The 22,200-nt window shown below is 41.1% G+C and overlaps 1 long non-coding RNA gene across 2 annotated transcripts; it reads left to right on the plus strand.

Annotated features, from left to right (window-relative positions):
• Positions 1-4,245: 4,245 nt before the first annotated feature.
• On the plus strand, positions 4,246-13,625 carry LOC107826829 (uncharacterized). Of its 2 annotated transcripts, XR_001657362.2 has the most exons (3): positions 4,260-4,924; positions 7,035-7,381; positions 13,203-13,625. It is a non-coding gene; the product is annotated as an uncharacterized LOC107826829 (long non-coding RNA). The 2 variants fall into 2 exon arrangements; XR_012711694.1 differs by lacking the exon at positions 13,203-13,625 and having other exon boundaries at positions 4,246-4,924; positions 7,035-7,469.
• Positions 13,626-22,200: the final 8,575 nt, after the last annotated feature.

The following is a 22,200-nucleotide window of genomic DNA, read 5'->3' on the forward strand; positions in this document are numbered from 1 at the left end:
GGTGCTACAAGAAGCAAGCCTGCTCGGGTGACACTCTCCATGAGGCCCACTAGATGGACCAGAGCATCCTGAAGAACTGGGGTAGCAATAAACCCCTCTAGGACCTGAGCGGGGCCCACCGGAACTGCTGGGGCCGGAACCTCATCATCAAAGTCAACCTGAGGCTCCGCCGCTGGCGTTGCTGCTCTGGGCTGAGCTCTGCCCCTACCTCGGCCTCTAGCGCGGCCTCGGCCTAGCCCTCTGTCCCTCGTGGGAGCTACTGCTGGGGGCTCGAGCTGCTGGTCAGTGAATGAGGAAACACGTGTTCTCGCCATCCGCGAAAGAATAGAGTAGAAATTCAATTAGCTTTGAAAAACCAAATCGCATGATAGGAAAGAATAAATGTGAGGTTTTTCCTAACTCTGTAGCCTCTGGGTGATAAATACATACGTCTTCGTATCGATCCCTCAGACTCTACTAAGCTTGTTTGTGAACTGTGAGACCCATGTAACCTAGAGCTCTAATACCAACTTGTCATGACCCAGATTTTCCACCCTCGAGAGTCGTGATGGCGCCTACCAATATGAGCTAGGCAAGCCAATCCTTTAATATAATTACTTCATTAACCAATTATTTCTTTTTAACAAATATAAGACGATAACGTGGTAACAGCGGAAATTCAAATTTAAGCGGAAGACAACAAAAAGATTTATGAAAAAAACTGCATCTATTACAAATACTTAAGCCTTAACCACCCAAAACCTGGTGTTACAGTGTCACAGACTGTCTAAGATTGCTACATACAAAGTCTGAAGAAATAACAGTACACTGTTTCTAAATAAAAGGAAAATGAAATAGGAAATAGGGACAGACGGAGACGTCAGGGCCTGCGGACGCTTGCAGGTCTACCTTGGGTCTCCGGATGGACTGAAGAAAGCCTCCAAGCTACTGTCCAAAAGTTGCTTCGGGATCTGCACATAGTGCAGAGTGTAGTATATCAGTACAACCGACCCATGTGCTGGTAAGTGTCTAGCCTAACCCTAGCGACGTAGTGACGAGGCTAGGACCAAACTACCAAATAAACCTGTGCAGTTCAAATATATATACAGCAGAAAAGAAATACAAAAACAAACAAATAAGGACAAGAGGGAGAAACATGCTTCGGGGAATAATAGGTAAAACAGAATATCAAGAGAATTATAAAAGAATCAAAATCAACCACTAACAAGAATAAGGAAAACAAAGGAAAATTTCACTTTCTTTTCACATCTTGTTGCAGGCGTGCAACCCGATCCCATTTCCTGTATCTCATGGCAGGCATGCCACCCGCTCCCATTTCATTTATATCGTGGTAGGCATACCACCCGCTCCCATTTCATTTATCCTGTGGTAGGCGTATCACCCGCTCCCATTTCATTATATCTAGTGGTAGGCATACCACCCGATCCCATTTTATTTATCTTGTGGTAGGCGTACCACCGGCTCCCATTTTATTATATCTTGTGGTAGGCGTACCACCCGCTCCCATTTCATTATATCTTGTGGTAGGCGTACCACCCGCTCCCATTTCATTATATCTTGTGGTAGGCGTACCACCCGCTCCCATTTACAAGCCAACAATAATCACAAGGAATCCCGACAAGGGAACAAGAGCAATATAACAACTTTCCGGCAAGGGAATAATGATATTTCAACAACATCCCGGCAAGGGAACAATAATATCAAAACAAACATCCCGGCAAGGGAACAATACTATCAAAACAAACATCCCGGCAAGGGATCATTAGTATCAAACAAACATCCCGGCAAGGGAACAATGGTGATAATAACATATGAAGCGCAATAAACCACAACGGAGTCATAACAATTATAATACAAGACTCACGGGCATGCTTGACATCAACATATAGATACTCGTCACCATGCCTATACATCGTACTCCACAATTAACATGTAGCAAATAAGACACAACTCCTAATCCCTCAAGCTAAGGTTATACCAAACACTTACCTCGATGCCACGAACACAATTCACGTTTCAATTATAGATTTACCCCTTGATTCCACCACCAATTCGCTCGAATTTAGCCACAAGTTACTTAATTACATCAATAAACGCTAAATGAATCAACCCCAATGCATGAAAATGAGCTTTTCTAAAGTTTTGCCCAAAAAGTCAAAAATCGTCCCCGGGCCCACATGGTCAAAACCCGAGGTACGAACCAAAACCCGATTACCCATTCCCCCACGAACCCAAATATATAATTTATTTTGAAATCGAACCTCAAATCGAGGTCCAAATCCCCAATTTTTGAAAAACCTAAGTTCTACCTAAAACACCCAATTTCCTCCATGAAAATTATTGATTATGAGTTGAAATTATGTTAAAAGATGTTAATGATTGAAAGAAATCAGTTAAAATTAACTTACAATCGACTTGGAAGAAGAGTTGTTCTTGAAAAATCGACCAAAGGAGTTTGTGTTTTGAAAAGATGTGAAAAATGAGTTTAAAATCGCCTAAGTGTAAATGTTGCATGTCTCAGATGTGGGAATTGCGAATTGTGAACCCCAACCTCTGGTAGCTTGGATATTGCAAAATAGGGCTCGCATTTGCGAACCCTTCCGGGAAAACTGGACTTTTGCATTTGCGATCAACATGTCGCATTTGGGACTTGGGAATTGCGACCACAGCATCGCATTTGCGATCACCGGCCAAATGGGAAACTTCGCAATCACGAAGATAATATCGCATTTGTGAGAGGGAGTTGGCCTGGCCTTTCTTCGCAATTACACAAACCGCTCACATTTGCGATATCGCATTTGCGAGCAAGGCTTCGCAAATGCGAAGCCTGCAGGCCTGCTATGCATAGCTGAAAACCTACAATTTTCTAAGTTAAAAATGCACCCCGTGGCCTATCCAAAACTCACCCGAGCCCTCGGGGCTCCAATCCAAATATATACACAACCTCAAAAAATATACTACGACTTATTCGTGTAATAAAATCACTAAAATAACATCATGAACATCGAATTAAAACTCAAGATCAATGAAATTTCTCAAAACTTCTTTAAACATCAAATTTTGCATTTAAGGTCCGAATCACGTCAAACGGATTCTGTTTCTTACCAAACTTCATAAAATTATATTAAATCATATATAAGACCTGTATCGGGTGCCAGAACTAAAATACGGACCCGATACCAGCACGTTCTAATCAAAATTCATTTCTAAACCTTATGAACAATTTCAGAAAATAATTTTTTTCAAAAATTCATTTCTCGGGCTTGGGACCTTGGAATTCGATTCCGGGCATACGCCCAAGTCCCCTATTTTCCTACGGACCATCCAATCATGGGTCCAGGTCCGTTTACCCAAAATATTGATAAAAGTCAAATTAATTCATTTTATAGTCAAAATTTATCATTTTCACAGATTTTTACTTTTAAGTTTTCCAGCTATGCGCCCGGACGGCGCACGCAAATTGAGGTGATGCTAAAGTAATCTTGTAACTTATAGTTGACAGGCTTAGTTAGTCTTTTTTATTTATTTGATTTTGATGTAATAACAGGACCGCGGACCGGAATCTCGACGGAACGACACCTCAATCGACTCTCCACCTCGGTATACTCCATCACTGTTCCTACTTCTGAATTATACGTGGCATGATTCCTTATTCGCCAAAGATATGTAGGCAGCTCAAATACCAAGGCTCGATCACATTCTCTTTTATTTTAGCTTTTGGTCTCTCTAAATAAGTGTCGGGTCAAAAAACCTATCTCGTCGCTCTTTGTCTGAAAACTCTTCGTGTTTCCACTTAAAGAGGGGCAGTTGTAGACATATGATTTTTGACCCTCCCCGAGATTTTACATATTTTGGCATTAAATACTTAGTTTATGTCTAATATAATTATTTCAATTAGTTTTGACTCTTTTACTTTATTTTGTCTTTAAAAAAAAGTTAAAATTACAAAAATATTTTCTTTATTTAGCTAATTGATTATCTAGCTACTTTTAGTTTATATACCTTTCATAAAATTAAAAAAAATACAAAAATAGTAACTTATTTTTATTTTAATATGATATTTTATAATATCAAAAAATAGATGATTTTGCATTTTTAGATAAATTTTAGAAGGAAGTACCTAATAATTTTCATATAATACATTGAGGTTTATTGAGTCTAGTTTTGAATTGATTTCAAGGAATTTAGCCCATTTTTTAAGCCTAATTTCGGATATTCTCATGCCCAAACAAGACAAGTCCAATACCCTAAAAAACCCTTCTTCCTCACCTTTAATAGACACAAGACCTAACCTAGAGAAGAGAACACAAATCAACCGTTTCCTCTATTCCCTCTCAATTTTTTCTGTGGCTTAGACAAGAGCTGCCCACCCCCTAAGGATTACATACACACACAGCCGCAGCGCACAAAAGAGAAGAAAAGAGCAACCTTCAGATCTCTTCTTCAACAACATAAAAATCAGTTGTCTCCACCCCTTAATTAAAAACCCAGCCATTGAACCCCCCGCCCCCCATTCTCCAACATAGTGGCAAGAAACACACACAAAAAAAAGCATAAGATGGCATACTTAATCCCTCCAAAAAATGAAGTAGCGGAACTCCTTCTTCACGGCAAAAAGTATCCATCGCACCACCTTAATCAGCCTTCAAAACCACTATTTTTAGCTCAAAAGTCCAACTAAAACAACTTTAAAAAAAAACTCGCCAGCAAACCATCCCTTGAATTTCTATTTCTAGTTCGAAACATGCCAAGAGTAGTCGAGTGAGTCAGAAAATCAGAGGTATCATTGGAGGTTGCGTTTGAGGTTCCCGTGTTGCTACATTTCTGTTTGAACTCCGTTGCTTGAGCTTATTCGGCGTCGATTTCATCTGTTGTAACTTTATTGGAGGAGCTTGCTAATAAAGGAAATTTGTTGTTGCTAAAGGTTCAATCTCTTATCCCAAGTCTCTGTTTTACATATTTGTTGGTGTTGTGCTTAGATATGGTTCTGAGTTATTATGACGAAATTCTCGCATGAAGTACCTCACTGCCAATTTGCTTGAATTAACTATGCGCTGCTTGGATGATGACTCCGTTGGTTTTATGCTTTGATCTTTTATGATAATATATAGGACATGGCAAATTATTCCTAACTCCATGTTATAATTTCTTGATTACTACTAGTCCACTATTTTAGCTTTGTCTTCTTATAAATGATCTTATTTCCTTTTTTGGTCTTTTAAATGTGTTCTGTAATGTACATTTTAGTTAGCTTTAACTGAGTTTTTAGGAACGATATTTTGAAGAATAAGACAACCACACAATAAATTAGGTACCAATCTATATATATATATAAAGCAGGACCCAAAAATCCTAACGTGGCACCTCTTATCGATCCGTATATATATTTTTCCTTTTTCACAAATTTTGGGTTTTTTTCCGTATTTTACCTATTTATGTGCAATACTAAAAAAAAGAGGAAAATTGCGTCTCTTCCTCTTATTTGTTCCAATACGGCAATTCACCGTTCCACTCCTCTTCTAAGGCTATATTGTGGGCCGGGCCCAGCCCGAGACCGGCCTAGGACCGCTAGCAAACGGGCCAAACGGGCCGGTCCCTAACGGTCCTAAAAGCACACTGTGGGCCGATCCACCCAAAATAGACCGCGAGCCCGGGACCGGCAGGCGGACCTGGTCCAGTTCAACCGGGCCAAACGGCTTTTTTCATAAAAAAAAATTAAAAAAAAGTCAACGGTTAGAAGTTTAAAAACTAGTCGTTGGCCTGCCATTTTAGCCGTTTGGCTTTTTAAAAAATAGCTATTTGGCCCCCAAACTTTGTTTTAACCCCAAACTTTTTATAATCACACTTTTTCCCTATTCTCAACATTAAATACCCCCTCATTCTTTCATTTTTACTTACAAAATCATCAATCTCTCTCATTTCTCAAACTCAAATTGAAGTATTCAAGTCTTCACTCATCTCTCATTTCTCAAACTCAAATTCTTAATTCAAGTTAAATCCTGCCCGGTAATTGTAGATTACACCCATTTGTTTTGGAACACTTTAATGTGGTAGAAGAAAATGAAGAAGTTTATATAATAAAGTACAAGAACTGTGGTTGAGTCTACACTCGTCGTCCAAAGGAGGGCACATGCAGTTTAAGGAGGCACATAAAGAGTTGTCTTGCACGTTCTCCAGACATTCGTATTTAAGATTTTAAGTTGATTTGAGACAATTTGTGTTATTTTAAAATTATTAGACGTATTATGCTTAATGTTTTAGTTTGTTAGATTAATTTAAAGTATTATGTTGAAGGCATTGAACTTTACTTTGAAGTATTAAATGTAAACTTTAATTTGCATCTTTGATACCGAGTTCATCTATATATATATATATATATATATATATATATATATATATATATATATATATATATACGTCTTAATAGAGCTAATGTATACAATCATATATTAGGCAATATACTATATACAACAATATACTAACTACTAAGTGTATATTATATAAGCTATATTCGAATTTCGACATAACATTAGCTATAAAATATATATAAGCTATATAATTTAACACAAAATATCTCAAATCAACTTAAAAGCATAAATTGTGTGTTGTCTTGTCAGTCTGAAAAGCTGATCGGCTCCAAAAAGGCTGCTTTGTTTCAAAAAAAGTGAATATGTATAGGTGGTGGTGGACTACTTTTTGTGTATTGTCTTGTCGGTTTGAAAAGCTGATCGACTGCAAAAAAACTATTTCGTTTCAGAAAAAGTGAATATGTATAGGCGGTGGTGGACTACTTTTTGTGTGTTGTCTTGTCGGTCTGAAAAGCTGACCGACTGCAAAAAAGCTGTTTCGTTTCAGAAAAAGTGAATATGATAGCGCGGTACAATACTACATTTTGTGTGTTGGCTTGTCTACAAATAACGGGCGCATTCTAGTTATTTTCTGCTCTTAACTATAATTAATAGCAAATATTTTCCATAAAAGCAAGGTTTTTTCTGTACGCTTTAACAAATGTCTGAACCCCTTTATGTGCCAAGGTGCGAGTGCGGCAAAAAATGCATGATGCAAGACTGTTGGGATGATGGTGAAGTTGGACGCCGCTACTAGGCGTGTATGAACAAGTTTTACAGTGTTCTCGATGAACCTGTTTGTAATTTTGAGGTATGGATTGATGAACCTTGTCAGCAGGAATACTACAAAGAAAAGTTGCAGTATCTTCGTTGTTTGTGTTTGAAGCAGTGGGAAAGAGAGCGACAATCCAAACGAGAAGTTGCGGAGTTGAAGGTGAAACTCAAAGAGGTGGAAGAAGAAAAAAATAAGCTGGAAGACAAATTTAAGTGGTTGGAGCAGAGAATACTAGGCGGTCGTGACTAAACAATGACATGTACGTGTTGAGCCTAGTAGTGTATTTTTATGTTTCCCGTGTCATGTGTTTTCATTAATTGTACTTAATTTATGTTATGTTAAGTTTCTATGTTTGTGTTTGTGTTGTACTGTTAAAATAAAGAAGAAACGGGCCTTGACTATTTTTTAAGAAAAATTTTATCTAAGACAATTTCTTGTAAATTATATAGCTTATATATATATATATATATGTATATATATATAGCTTATATATATATATATATATATATATATATATATATACACACACATATATTGCTTAGCTTTAGATAAAAAAAATTCAAAAAAAATAGCCCGGAACACTTAGGCCCGTTTAGCCCGTTTAGGCCCGTGGGCCCGGCCCATTTAGCCCCATAGTGGGTCGGTTCCACCCTCCAAGACCGCTAAGCCCGAGACCGTTTGGCCCGGAACCGTCAGAGACCAGCCCGCTAGAGCCCGGGACCATTTGGCCCGACCCGTTTAGCCCATTTAGGCCCGGCCCACAATACAGCCTTATCCTCTTCCAGTTCCATTGAAACGCTTTCAGCGGATTCTTTCTCTTCTTTACTTACTTCAACACAGGTAAATCCCCTTTCTCTATTTCTGAGATTTTTGGGTTTTCTTTCATCTTTTCCTGGTATTTGTGTGAATTATATCTAATATACTCTATTTCCATTCTTGATTTTAGGTTAATTGTTGCAATCAAATTTGCTTCTTTTGGCTATTCTTAAGATTATTTATGTGATTCTTTAATCTTTGACGGAATATTAATAAGTTGCGTTCTTACACTTTGAGGACTTTAGTTTCAATTATTGACTTTTCTGAAAATGTCCTGCGGTCTAACGGACTTAAGTGTCAGAGCCTTCCACTCCTCCATTTGTTCTACCAAAAGCAAAGACGAAAAAGGAATAGAGGAAAAGGAAAATTTGGACGGATCTGTTGCCGGAGATGTAAACAAAATGTCGGAATGTTTGATAATTGTCCATAAACGAAATGTCCGGAGAAAGGAAAAGTTGTACCAAAAATCTCAAAAAGTCCGGTATTTGTAGAAGAATTTCCTTTCAAAACTTTATGACCTTTGAAATCTATTTAGTTCTATTCCATATGGAAAATTTTCATAGCCCAAAATTGAAAAAATTAATTTTTCTTAGAACTACTTTTTCTGATTAGTCTTTGTCACTTCTGCTGCAGCATGAAGATCGAAAATGCCGGTTGTTCAAACTTCACCCGCATTATGGTAAGTGTCACGGGGTGATTTTAGTCAGTCAAAACTCACACCCGCGCGGCAATCAAGTCGTACACTTGACTCAGCCTTTCCCAAATACTTAGCCAATTTTCGCGCACCTTTGGCCTAAACGAGATTTAGACAGCAATTCCAAATAAGAACACACACATATACGGGAAAATCCCAACCTTTGCATTGATGTGGAAAATATACAAAGGACCCTCACTTTGCTATGAACATAGTCCGCTCACAGCCCACTTTTTTGACATAGAACACAAGTCGTTCTTGTCAACACTAAGATCTGCCCATGCCAAACCTTAGCCCCTTTTTGAAACAACTGAAACCCTCACGTTTCACTCTTGTTTCCCACTTAGAATTTCTCACGAAATTCCCCACATTCACTCCTTACTTCTGCCTAAGTCACAAAGGTCCTATTTATAGAATATAGGCAGCCCTTAGACTTGGCAGCACATAACACTTGTTGTCTACAGCTTTTGCCACTTGTCGGACTAAGACTAATTCTGCTCCTAACATGTAGTTGACATCCCCAACTAATTAGGACACATTATACACGAAATGGGAACATTATACAAGCATGATCAGATCATGGGACAAAGAGGTTATGACAAGGTAACCGCCAACTACTTTCCATGTGCATTGCATGTGCCATTCTTCACTTGGCCAGCTGATTCGTGCCCAAGGCTGGCATTGCGCCCAACCTTGGCACATCTTGACATTGCTTCCGCGCCAATGCCTTGCCCACATCCGCTGCCTGTGATTTTGCCGCACATGCCCGACGCCGCTGCCGCCCGCACACTGTCTTGGCCCAAATCTGCCTTGCTCATGTCAACCTTCATTTCCCTCGTGCCATTGCTTGTATTTTCCTTCACATAGCTTTGCCTTAGCTATTGAAAGCCTTTTCCATCATCTCGCATTTCCGTCTTGTCTTAGCTTAGCCCGAACTTAGCTGCCACAACCCAAAGTGCCATGCCCCTGACATTGGCGCGCATGCCGTGCCATGCCGCCCTAACATTGCCCACACAGCTTTGTCAAGTCTTTGCCAAGCGCACCTTGCCTGTCCCAAGGTCTTGGCCCATACTTGCCTACAACAGCCCTCAATGACAATGTCTTGTCCGTCTTCCGCATGATCGTTTTGCCCGCACATGGGCCAATGACAAGGCCATCACGCCCAAATCCTTGCCACAGCCGTGCCACGCCCGATGACAAAAAGTCAGGCCCTAACAAACCACCCGCACCTTTTGAAATCGACGTCCTCGTCGAGCCGTCTTAATGAAGCAGCCCCAAGGGGTTGTTAACATACACCGCCCCTGGTGCTTCATTTCCACTTGCCACAATGGCATTTGCTTCCGCCACTTGTTCCTGTTTCTCTGCAGCCAGCATAGCATTCACCCTAGCCTGCACCGGACAGTCCTTTTTCAAGTGCGGTCCACCACAAGTGAAGCAGGCTTTGAACTTGCCGCTCCTTTCTTTGCCGTTGTGATTCTCTTGTCTCACATTCTTGGCAAAGCCCTCATCTTCGGCAGCTTGCCCCTTCCCTCTTTTCTTCCATTCCTTAGCTTTCCCGTCAGCCTTTGAATGCGAAGTTCCAGCAGGGTCATCACCTATATTTAGGTCCGCCAACGCATCTGCCGCCGCAATGGCAGTAGAAAGGCATTGAACATTCTGCCTTCTCAACTCCAATTGCGCCCAACCCTTCAACCCGCTCATGAAGTAATGCAGCTTATCTTCCTCTGCCATATTACTTACATTGAGCATCAAGGATGAAAATTCCTTGACATACTCCGCCACTGTACCACTTTGCTTCAAGCGACGAAGTCCATCTCGTGCCAACCACGACGAATTAGTTGGAAGGAATTGGGATTTTAATTCCTTCTTCAGCATCTCCCAAGTTCCAATCTTGGGCAGTCCAGTACTTTCCGTTTCTGCCATTCGTGTGCGCCACCACACCTTTGCATCACCAGTCAAATACATTGGTGTGATTATCACCTTGTCTTCATCCGCAACACGTGCAGCCTGGAAATACTGCTCCATATCCCACAAGAAATTTTCCAGTTCTTTGGCACTTCTTGCACCCCCATATGCCTTTGGCTCCGGAATCCTCAACTTAGTGCGTTCATCACTTCTAGGGACAACAGTTTGCAATTCCCTCCGAAGTTGAACCACTTCCTCGCGCAGTTCTTCCTTCTCTTGGCGTACCAAGGCCATTTTTGCCAGCGTTGTCTCGTGTCTCGCTGCATAATCTGCCTCTAACTGTGCCATTCTTGCAAGAACAGAAGAATCGCCATTTGCCTCAAGAGCCTGCCCAACGAGTGCTTCCAACTGCTCTATCCTTTGACGCAGTTCCGCATTTGTGCCACCAGCCATGTTCTCAAATAGCCCCACGAATTCTGCCACCGATCGTCTTGCCACTGCCACGAACTAACCTGGCTCTGATACCAGTTGTCACGGGGGTGATTTTAGTCAGTCAAAACTCACACCCGCGCGGCAATCAAGTCGTACACTTGACTCAGCCTTTCCCAAATACTTAGCCAATTTTCGCGCACCTTTGGCCTAAACGAGATTTAGACAGCAATTCCAAATAAGAACACACACATATACGGGAAAATCCCAACCTTTGCATTAATGTGGAAAATATACAAAGGACCCTCACTTTGCTATGAACACAGTCCGCTCACAACCCACTTTTTTGACATAGAACACAAGTCGTTCTTGTCAACACTAAGATCTGCCCATGCCAAACCTTAGCCCCTTTTTGAAACAACTGAAACCCTCACGTTTCACTCTTGTTTCCCACTTAGAATTTCTCACGAAATTCCCCACATTCACTCCTTACTTCTGCCTAAGTCACAAAGGTCCTATTTATAGAATATAGGCAGCCCTTAGACTTGGCAGCACATGACACTTGTTGTCTACAGCTTTTGCCACTTGTCGGACTAAGACTAATTCTGCTCCTAACATGTAGTTGACATCCCCAACTACTTAGGACACATTATACACGAAATGGGAACATTATACAAGCATGATCAGATCATGGGACAAAGAGGTTATGACAAGGTAACCGCCAACTACTTTCCATGTGCATTGCATGTGCCATTCTTCACTTGGCCAGCTGATTCGTGCCCAAGGCTGGCATTGCGCCCAGCCTTGGCACATCTTGACATTGCTGCCGCGCCAATGCCTTGCCCACATCCGCTGCCTGTGATTTTGCCGCACATGCCCGACGCCGCTGCCGCCCGCACACTGTCTTGGCCCAAATCTGCCTTGCTCATGTCAACCTTCATTTCCCTCGTGCCATTGCTTGTATTTTCCTTCACATAGCTTTGCCTTAGCTATTGAAAGCCATTTCCATCATCTCGCATTTCCGTCTTGTCTTAGCTTAGCCCGAACTTAGCTGCCACAACCCAAAGTGCCATGCCCCTGACTTTGGCGCGCATGCCGTGCCATGCCGCCCTAACATTGCCCACACAGCTTTGTCAAGTCTTTGCCAAGCGCACCTTGCCTGTCCCAAGGTCCTGGCCCATACTTGCCTACAACAGCCCTCAATGACAATGTCTTGTCCGTCTTCCGCATGATCGTTTTGCCCGCACATGGGCCAATGACAAGGCCATCACGCCCAAATCCTTGCCACAGCCGTGCCACGCCCGATGACAAAAAGTCAGGCCCTAACAGTAAGCCACCTTTGCTAGAGTCTTTGAATTCTTTTTATTCAGTCAATCAATTACATCTCAATCTCGAAATAGCTGAGGTCAATTAGATAATTATTCTATTGAACTGTTATACTATACATATTACATAGGTGCATTGAATTTTTACTCAGAATATCTGTAAAGTTTAACTTAAATCCATTTTGATTAGTCTCAATCTCTTTGGTTTTAATGTCGTGATATTGGTAATGGACAAAAACAAGGAAATCTTCTAGATACACTTCAAATTCGTACAAATTTGAACCTTTCAATGCAGAAACCTTACATCTTCTATGATGGTCGGTGCATTATGGATGGTGATCTCAGTTCATTGAACATTTTGATTTAAACGTATTTTCCACAAAATAAGAATATTTTTGCTTAGCCTCATGTGAGTCCTGCTTGCAAACTTGAATTCTTTCTTCTTTTCACCATCAACCCAAAATTCTGTTATGTGTCTGAGTAAAATACAAGTCTTAGAGTTTATCAGAAAAAGAAAAAAGGTAGAGGTCAAAGAAGAATCGAGAAGGACAAGTAAAAATGTAGGACTCTGTTTGTGATACATATCTAATATGCCCTTTTTCCTACATTCAATGGAGAATTGGGTGTGGCAGGTCTTCTATGCAATCTCTACTTCTGTTAGCAAAACTATGTACAGAAGTACTCTTGAACATTAACTTTCATTTCAAAGCATCTAATCGTATCTGATGAGATCGAGCTGCGTGTTTTTGTGCTATTATTCTGAAGGATTGTAACTTTTTCTCTGCTGTCACTATGTTTGGTTGAAACAGACTACCTTCGGAAAGAAGGAATCGTATGGTTTTGCTTGTGAGCTCTATATATCCTTCCTTTATTCTAGACAAAAATTGACATATCAAAATACTTGATGTCAGGAATCTCACTGACGTCTCGAAAACTAAACAAAGTGATTGCTCGGCCTTGGAAGATCATCCTTTTTGGGAGGACATTATCTGTTATTACATTCACTCTTCAACCAAGGATAGTTGCTCAGGAGTTTCAACATCTTCTGTGGAATTTCCTAGCTAATAATTTACTTGCTGAAAACGATTTCTATGTTGTCATTTTCTCTATCTTTTCATCATTCTTTTTATCTTGAGAACCTTATAGTTATTTAAGAGTATGAATATGTTGTTCCCAAATCTTGTATGCTAGTGGAGGAAGATATAGGATAAATGTACTTTTGAATAAGGAAGTGGGAGCTTTATCCATAAATTTGTGATTAAAATTTGATCACCGAGCAAAACCTTTATGGTAACCTTTTGTATCAATGAGATTATTGTTTCTGTTTGTTTCCATATTGTGCTATTATTTTCTTTTAATGCTGTCTTTCTGGATCTCTCTGTATTATTTTGATTGTTGGAAAAAAATTGTTGAGCATGTGAAAATATTGTTTTGTTATTTTGTTTTTTGTGTAGGAAACATATATTTTGGTTTAGTTTGTCATCTTTCAAAGAATTGAAAGTACGACATGTTTTTTTTGGTTCATAGAAAATACAGTATATCAAATGGTTGATAGCCATCTCTAATAGTTTTATCGAGTATATTTTCTCACTTTTAATAAATGTTGCTAATTAATACTCCTATTTTATATGAAAAGTTTAAATTGTTGTAGTTTTAATACGATTGTTTTTGTTACCTTTATACTGTATGGTTATTTTTTCTTTTAATTTATATATTTAATATTTGATTTATTAGTTCACCTTTATAACTCACACCTTTTCATCTTCTACTCTCTATAATACACTTAACGCTCTCATAGTTTGGTATTGCTAAAAGGAACAAAACAACTGGGAGAGCTTGGTAGGATGGCCAAAATATATATATATATATTTCCTTTCTGAATTTGTTTGTTTTTAATTAATACTGTAGATGTTATCATTGTTAACGTGAAATTAGTTATATGTTGTGTGGAGCGTTAGAGCTAATTAATCAAAAGAAGTATTTTTATTTGTGATTTAATCTACCTTAGAAATTAATTTGTGTATGCATACACGAAATTTGTTCTTCTGCCTTTACCAATTTACTAAAAAGATCAATTAAGTATCTTGTACATAAAATTTTAACGACCAAGCGAAGCACGGATAATATCACTATTTTTTCCTATAATTAGGAATAGAATATAAATGATACCGACTATCATATTAAATCAAGGGGTTCAAATACCATCGCACTCACTGTTCCTTTGTAGCTATAGTACGAAATTAGCATAAATATATTTGAGCTAAAATCTGATTGTTTTCCATTTTTTCAGTAATTATTTATTATTTAATAGATTTAAGTGGGTCAATGTTACTAGAGGCACAATTTAGACTATATCTTATATAAAAGTGATTTATTTAATGGGTTGGAACTCAACTATTAACTTGCATATTTGTTCTTAGTTGCTATTGTATTCCTAGTTCGTTACATTGATTTTGAGAGTTAATTTGAATAATTTAGTACGCAGGTATCTTGGTTCAGATATAAATTAATCCATTTTTTTGATTAATAAAGAAAATTTCATAATAGATAATGTCAATAACTAAGTACTATATTTTTTCCCTTTTCACAACTATTCCATAATTCATGACCTCGCGATAATCCGAAACTTGGGAAAACAATTATAAATAATTGTTAGTATGCTTTAGGCGCATTTTGAATTTATTATCATGATTATGTACACGTTAGTGTGACATGATTACAGTTTCTAAAATGAATATTCGTAGCTTGCTTTAGGCGCCTGTTAATCAACTTATCATGATTGTATACACGTTCGCGTTATGATTTTCAAAATAAATCGAGGTATGTATTCACACAACTTCGGCCAAATTTTCTGTGACGACCCGGCCGGTCATTTTAAGAATTTACGCTCTGATCCCCTACTAACTGCTTTCCCCAAGTTTATTTCTGCTATTTTGATTTGTCGGGATGTTCGGTTTTGAGTTTCAGAGAGTTTTGGGATACTAAGTCCCTAAATGAGAGCTTAAGTGTTGGAAAGTTGACCGTAGTCGAAACAGTGTGAAGATGGTCTCGGAATGGAAATTCGATGGTTCCGTTAGCTTTGTTGGGTAATTTTGGGCTTAGGGGCGCGTTCGGATTGTGTTTTGGAGGTCCGTAGCTAATTTAGGCTTGAAATGCCGAAAGTTGAATTTTTGAAGTTTCCGGTTCGATAGTGAGATTTTGATCCGAGGGTCGGAATGGAATTCCGGAAGTTGGTGTAGCTCCGTAGTGTTTAATGTGACGTGTGTGCAAAATTTTAGGTCATTCGGACGAGGTTTGATAGACGTTTTGATCGAAAGCGTATTCTTAGAGTTTTTGAAATTCTTAGGCTTGAATCCGATGAAAAATAGGTGTTTTGATGTTGTTTTGACCGTTCCGAAGGTTGTAACAAGTTTGAATGATGTTTTAGGATTGGTTGGCATGTTTGGTTGAGGTCCCGGAGGCCTCGGGTGTGTTTCGGATGCTCAACGGGTCATTTTGGAACTTAGAGAAATTGCAGAAAATTGCAGCAGCCCAGTTATAGTTTCCTTCTTCACGTTCGCGAGTGGATTCTCGCATTCGCTAAGAGGAGCAGGGGCTGGGGGAGATTTAATGCTTTGTGTTTGTGAAGTTTCTCCCGTGTTCGCAAAGCTGATAGGTCTTGTACCTACGCGTTCGCGATGTGTTCTCGCGTTCACGCAAGAGGAGGAGACTATGCATCGCGTTCGTGACAAGGGCATCGCGTTCGCGATGAAGGAAAGCTGGACCAAGCGAAGTTGTGATTCGTGAACGTGAGGGTCCTTCCACGTTCGCGAAGAAGGAAATACCTGTGCAGAATATAAAATTTCAAAATCGAGGGTTTAGCCATTTTTATCAAAACTTAAGCTTGGGAGCTCGGATTTGAGCGAGATTTTGAGGGATTTCTAGAGATATCGATTGGGTAACGATTCTTAACTCCTTTTTGCTTGTAGCCCATTAATCCAAACATGAATTCATCATTTAATTTCGTATTATAGATGAAAATTGGGGAAAGGTTGGAAGAAAGTTCTTAGACCTAGAATTCGACTTTTGATTGAGAATTTGACCTTAGATTTGGATAATTTTAATATGCATGAACTCGAGAGGGCGTGAGGATTCTGAAAATATAAATTTTACCAGATTCCGAGACGTGGGCCCGAGAGGCATTTTGGTTATTTTACCTAATTTCGCTTATTAGCTTAGAATTTCTTTGTAGAATCAGTTACTTAAAGTGTTATTTACATTATGCAATTGAATTGAATAGATTTGGGTCATTTGGAGTCGAGTACTCGTGGCAAGAGCGTGGTTTCGGGTTGATTTTAAGCCAGTTCGAGGTAAGTGGCTTGTCTAACCTTGTGTGGGGGACCTTCCCCTTAGGATTGATATATTTGGTAATTGAAATGCCTTGTACGTGAGGTGACAAGTGCGTACTTGTGCTAATTGTTGGAAATCCGGTTTTCTTTTAGTAATTACTAGTTTGTTTCCTTTCCTGTTTCTATTACTTGCACTATTAAGCTTGTTGTTAGCTTAGGAAAGTATGTCTAAGTGACTTAATTGCTTTATTTGCTCAACCTGCCTTACTTGAATTTTGTGCAGCATGCTAGGCTAGAATCACTTGTTGCCTTAATATGAAACTTTGCCCTTTCTGTATATTTTTCCTGTTGCTGCTGTGTATTTATTTTGGGACTATGGATGTGGGATTCCGGTAGCTCCCCCTTGTTTGTTTATTTTGGGACTACGGATGTGGGATTCCAGTAGATCCCCCTGCACAGTTATATGGAACTACGGGAATGCACCTGGTAGATTCCCCCAGCACTGGGTATTTACATTTGGGACTACGGAACAGGATTTCGGTAGATCCCCGCGCACTATGAGTTGGACCACGGGACGGGATTCTGGGAGATCCATTGGATATGTACATATGGGACTACAGTCAATATCCTAGAAGATCCTCGATTGTTATTATTGGTGTTGAGCTGTATTTCTTTTCCGTGTTTACCTTGCTTCGGTATAGTTGTTGTTGTCCTATACATCCTGTGTTATTTTACTGCTGTACTTATTATATTGTTTTGTTGTATACTTTTGATCCTTATATTTTATTTAATCACAGTAGGGCCCTGACCTTCCTCGTTACTACCCGTCCGAGGTTAGGCTTGACACTTACTGAGTACCACTGTGGTGTACTCATGCCCCTTCTGCGCATGTTTTTCATGTGCAAATCTAAGTACTGTGACTCAGTCCTATCACCCGTGAGGCGAGGCGACTGCTCTAGAGACTTCGAGGTACATCTGTCGCGTCCGCAGACTGAGGAGTCCGTTTCTATTCTAGCTTTAAACATTTGCCCTTCTGTATTTCTTTCCCTTGATAGATATTCTGGAGTTAGACATTGTAGATATCCAAAGGCTTGTAGTTCCGTGAGTTTCCGGGTTTTAGGATAGTGTACTTGATTCTGAGAATGTTGTGTTGTATATGTCGAGCAGCATTTTAACTATTGTTTTCTTTCGGTTATTTTGGCTTTTAATTATTTATTCCGCAATTTTCGTTTATGTTCTGCATTTGTTAGGCTTACCCAATCGTAGAGATTAGGTGCCGTCACAATGGTTCACGGAGGGCGAACCGGGGTCGTGACAAGTTGGTATTAGAGCTCTAGGTTCATAGGAGTCATGGATCACAAGCCGGTTTATTAGAGTCTTGTTGATCGGTACAGAGACGTCTGTACTTATCTACGAGAGACTATGTAACTGTTAGGAAAATTCCACTTTATTTGATTTCCTTGTCGTGCGATATTTTGACATCACAATTCTAAACTTCTATCTTCTATTCTCTCACAGATGGTGAGGACACGTGCTACCCGAGATGATCAGGCACTCGCGCCCCCTATTGCAGCTGTCAGAGCCCGTAGCCGGGGTAGAAGCCGAGGACGCGCATGTGGTGCAGCCAGAGCACCTGTGCGAGCTGCCGCCAAGGTACCACTAGCAGTTCCAGCCAGAGTCTAGGCACCTGACACGCTTACTGCTACTACTACTTCAGCTCTTCAGGAGACTCTGGCACAGTTCATGAGCATGTACACCACTCTGGCTCAGGCAGGGTTGCTTCCCCTTGCTGCAACTACATCTCAGGTCGAGGGAGGAGCACAAACTCCCGCCGCCCGCACTCCTAAGCAGGGAGTGCATGTTGAGAAGGTCCCTGAGATTATTCCTGTACCGCTTGTAGTGGCAGTTCAGCCCGAGGACAGGGCAACGTCTTCCGAGGAGGAGGAGCTAAGGCTTGAGAGGTTCAAGAGGTACAAGCCTCCTGCATTCAGCGGTCTAGTATCGGAGGATGCTTTGGGATTTCTAGATGAGAGTTACCACATTCTCCGTACCATGGGTATATCAGGATCGAGCGGGATTTCTTTCACGACCTTCCAGCTTCGAGGAGCCGCCTATGAGTGGTGGTGCACCTCTGAGTTAGACAGTCCAGATGAAGCTGCTTCACTGACTTGGACTCAGTTTTCAGATCTTTTCCTGAGAGAGTATGTTCCTCGGAGCCTCAGGGACGCATGGCGCACAGAGTTTGAGCACTTGCGCCAGGGTGCTATGACTATCTCAGAGTATGTTGTCCGTTATACTAGTTTGGCTGGGCATGCACCAGCCTTGCTTTCTACTGTTCGTGAGAGGGTTCGCCGGTTTATTGAAGGCCTTATTCCCAGCATCAGGTCTAGCATTGCTCATGAGTTGGAGATGGATATTTCTTGTTAGCATGTGGTGAACATTGCTAGGAGGCTTGAAGGTATGCATGCTAGGGAGAGAGAGGAGAGGGAGGCCAAGAGGTCTCGAGAGTCGGGCCATTTCTCTGGTGCCCGTGCCCCAACAGTAGGTCGTCATGGTAGGGGTTATATGAGTCGCCATGTTCATTCAGCTCTTCTAGCAGCCAGTGGTATCCCAGTTCCTCCTAGGCCTCGGGAGCCTTATTATGCATCACCGATATCTAGCGCGCCTCCTACGCAAGGTGCTTTTAGAGGTTAGTCCAGCAGACTTGGCCCGAGCCAGTCACAGCCACCACGTCCTCCCAAAGCTTGTTTTGAGTGTGGTAACACACGTCATATGGTGAAGGAATGCCCCAGACTTGGGAGGGGTGCACCTCCACAGACTTCTCATCCATAGTGTGCCCCGCAGAGTTCTCAGGCTATGGTTACGACTCCAGTTTCTAACCCACCTGCTCAGGCAGCTAGAGGTAGTGGTCGGGGAGGTAGAGGTTTCCCTAAAGGGGGAGGCCAGGCCAGATGCTATGCCCTTCCTGCCCGTACCTAGGGTGTTGCCTCCGATTCTATCATCACAGGTATTATGCTAGTTTGTCACAGAGATGCATCGGTTCTATTCGATCCAGGATCCACTTAATCTTATGTGTCTTCTTATTTTGCTCCGCATTTGGGTGTATCTCGGGATTCTTTGAGTTTCCCTATTTATGTTTCTACTCCTATAGGAGATTCTCTTATTGTGGACCACGTTTATCGGTCGTGTTTGGTTGCTCTTAGTGGTTTTGAGACCAGAGCCGATCTATTGTTGCTCAGCATGGTAGATTTTGACATTATCTTGGGTGTGGACTAGTTGTCGCCCCATTATGCCATTCTTGATTGTCATGCCAAAACCGTGACGCTGACTATGCCAGGTGTACCGCGTGTTGAGTGGAGGGGTACTTTAGATCACACTCCCAGTAGATTTATTTCTTTTCTTAAAGTCCAACGTATGTTTGAGAAGGGGTGTGACGTGTATTTAGCTTATGTGAGAGATGTCAGTATTGATACCCCTTCAGTTGATTCAGTTCCAGTAGTACGAGATTTTCCTAATATGTTTCTAGCTGACCTTCCGGACATGCTTCCTCATAGAGATATTGATTTTGTCATTGATCTGTTGTCGGGCACCTATTTCTATTCCTTCGTATCGTATGGCTCCTCCTGAGTTGAAAGAGTTGAAGGATCAGTTACAGGAATTGCTTGATAAGGGTTTTATTCGGCCCAGTGTATCACCTTGGGGTGCACCTATCTTGTTTGTGAAGAAAAATGATGGTTCTATGCGCATGTGTATTGATTATCGCCAGTTAAACAAGGTTACGGTGAAGAACCATTATCCTTTGCCTCGTATTGATGATCTATTTGACCAGCTTCAGGGCGCACAGGTGTTTTATAAGATTGATTTGCGCTCAGGTTACCATCCGTTGAAGATATGGGAGCCAAATATCCCAAAGACTGCTTTCAGGACTCGGTATGGTCATTACGAGTTCCTTGTTATGTCATTTGGGCTGACCAATGCCCAGCAGCCTTTATGCATCTGATGCACAGTGTGTTCCGGCCGTATCTTGACTCGTTCATCATTGTTTTTATTGATGATATTCTAGTGTATTCCTGGAGTAGGGAAGATCATGAGCAACACATGACGACTGTGCTTTAGACTCTAAGAGAAAAGAAGTTATATGCTAAGTTCTCGAAATGTGAGTTTGGTTGGATTCAGTGGCATTCTTAGGCCACGTGGTATTGAGTGAGGGTATTCAGGTGGATCCGAAGAAGATAGAGGTCGTGTAGAGTTGGCCCAGATCATCCTCAGCTACCGAGATCCGCAGTTTCCTTGGCTTGGCGGGTTACTACCGTCGTTTTGTGGAGGGGTTTTCATCGATTGCAGCCCCTATGACCAGGTTGACCCAGAAAGGTGCTCTGTTTCAGTGGATGGAAGAGTGTTAGACGAGCTTTTAGAAGCTCAAGACAGATTTAACTAGAACCCCAATTTTGTTATTGCCTACAGGTTCGGGGTCTTATACGGTCTATTGTGATGCCTCGAGGATTGGGCTCGGAGCGGTATTGATGCAGGACGGTAGGGTGATTGCCTACGCGTCCAGACAACTAGAGATACATGAGAAGAACTACCCTATTCACGACCTTGAGTAAGCTGCCATTGTTCACGCCCTTGTCACGACCCCGGTTCGCCCTCCATGAACCATCGTGACGACACCTAGTCTCTATGACTAGGTAAGCCTAAACTTGCAGAAAATAACCAAAACTTGCGGAAATAAAACAATTTAAAACAGAAATAAGGCAAATAACAGTGTTAAATGTACCGCTCGGCGTACACCATATTTATATAAGGCAATACCCGGAAACCCACGAATCACAAGCTAAGAAAAAAAATACTACATAACTCGAACTTCGGAATTTGTCTAATAAGAACAGAAAGTACAAAAGGGCTAAATACAAAAAGGCAGGAATACAAAGGGACTCATCGGTCTGCGGATGCGACAAATATACCTCGAAGTCTCTAAGTAGTCGCCTCCCTCAAGGATTGTAGACCTGAGTAGAATTAACTGGATCTGCACATGAATAACATACGCAGAAGAGGCATGAGTACACCACAGCGGTACTCAGTAAGTGCCAAGCCTAACCTCGGTTGGGTAGTGACGAGGAAGGTCAGGGCCCTACTGAGGTTAAATACAATATAAGGGTTAACAGTGTGGAATAAAACAGTATAAATAAGTGCAACAGTAAGAAATAACATAGAATTGACAGAACAACAACAACTAGAACAGGGACAAAACAAACCACGGAAAGAAATACAGCTCAACACAGAGACAACAACCGGGGCACCTTCCAGGATACTGTCCTGTACTCCCAATTACAACTGTCCAGTGGATCTCCCAGGATACCATCCCATAGTCCATCATATATATGTCCGAAGAATCTCTCGGAATCTCGTTCCATAGTCCAACTACCAATGCATGGGAATCTACCGAAAACTCGATCCGTAATCCTAAATGTAAATACCCAGTACTGGGAGAATCTACCGGGTGCATTCCCGTAGTTCCATATAACTATGCAGGGGGATCTACCGGGAATCTAACCCGTAGTCCCAAAGTAAATGTGCAGGG

Source organism: Nicotiana tabacum, chromosome 7, assembly GCF_000715075.1.
Source record: "Nicotiana tabacum cultivar K326 chromosome 7, ASM71507v2, whole genome shotgun sequence".
Lineage (NCBI taxonomy): Eukaryota > Viridiplantae > Streptophyta > Magnoliopsida > Solanales > Solanaceae > Nicotiana > Nicotiana tabacum.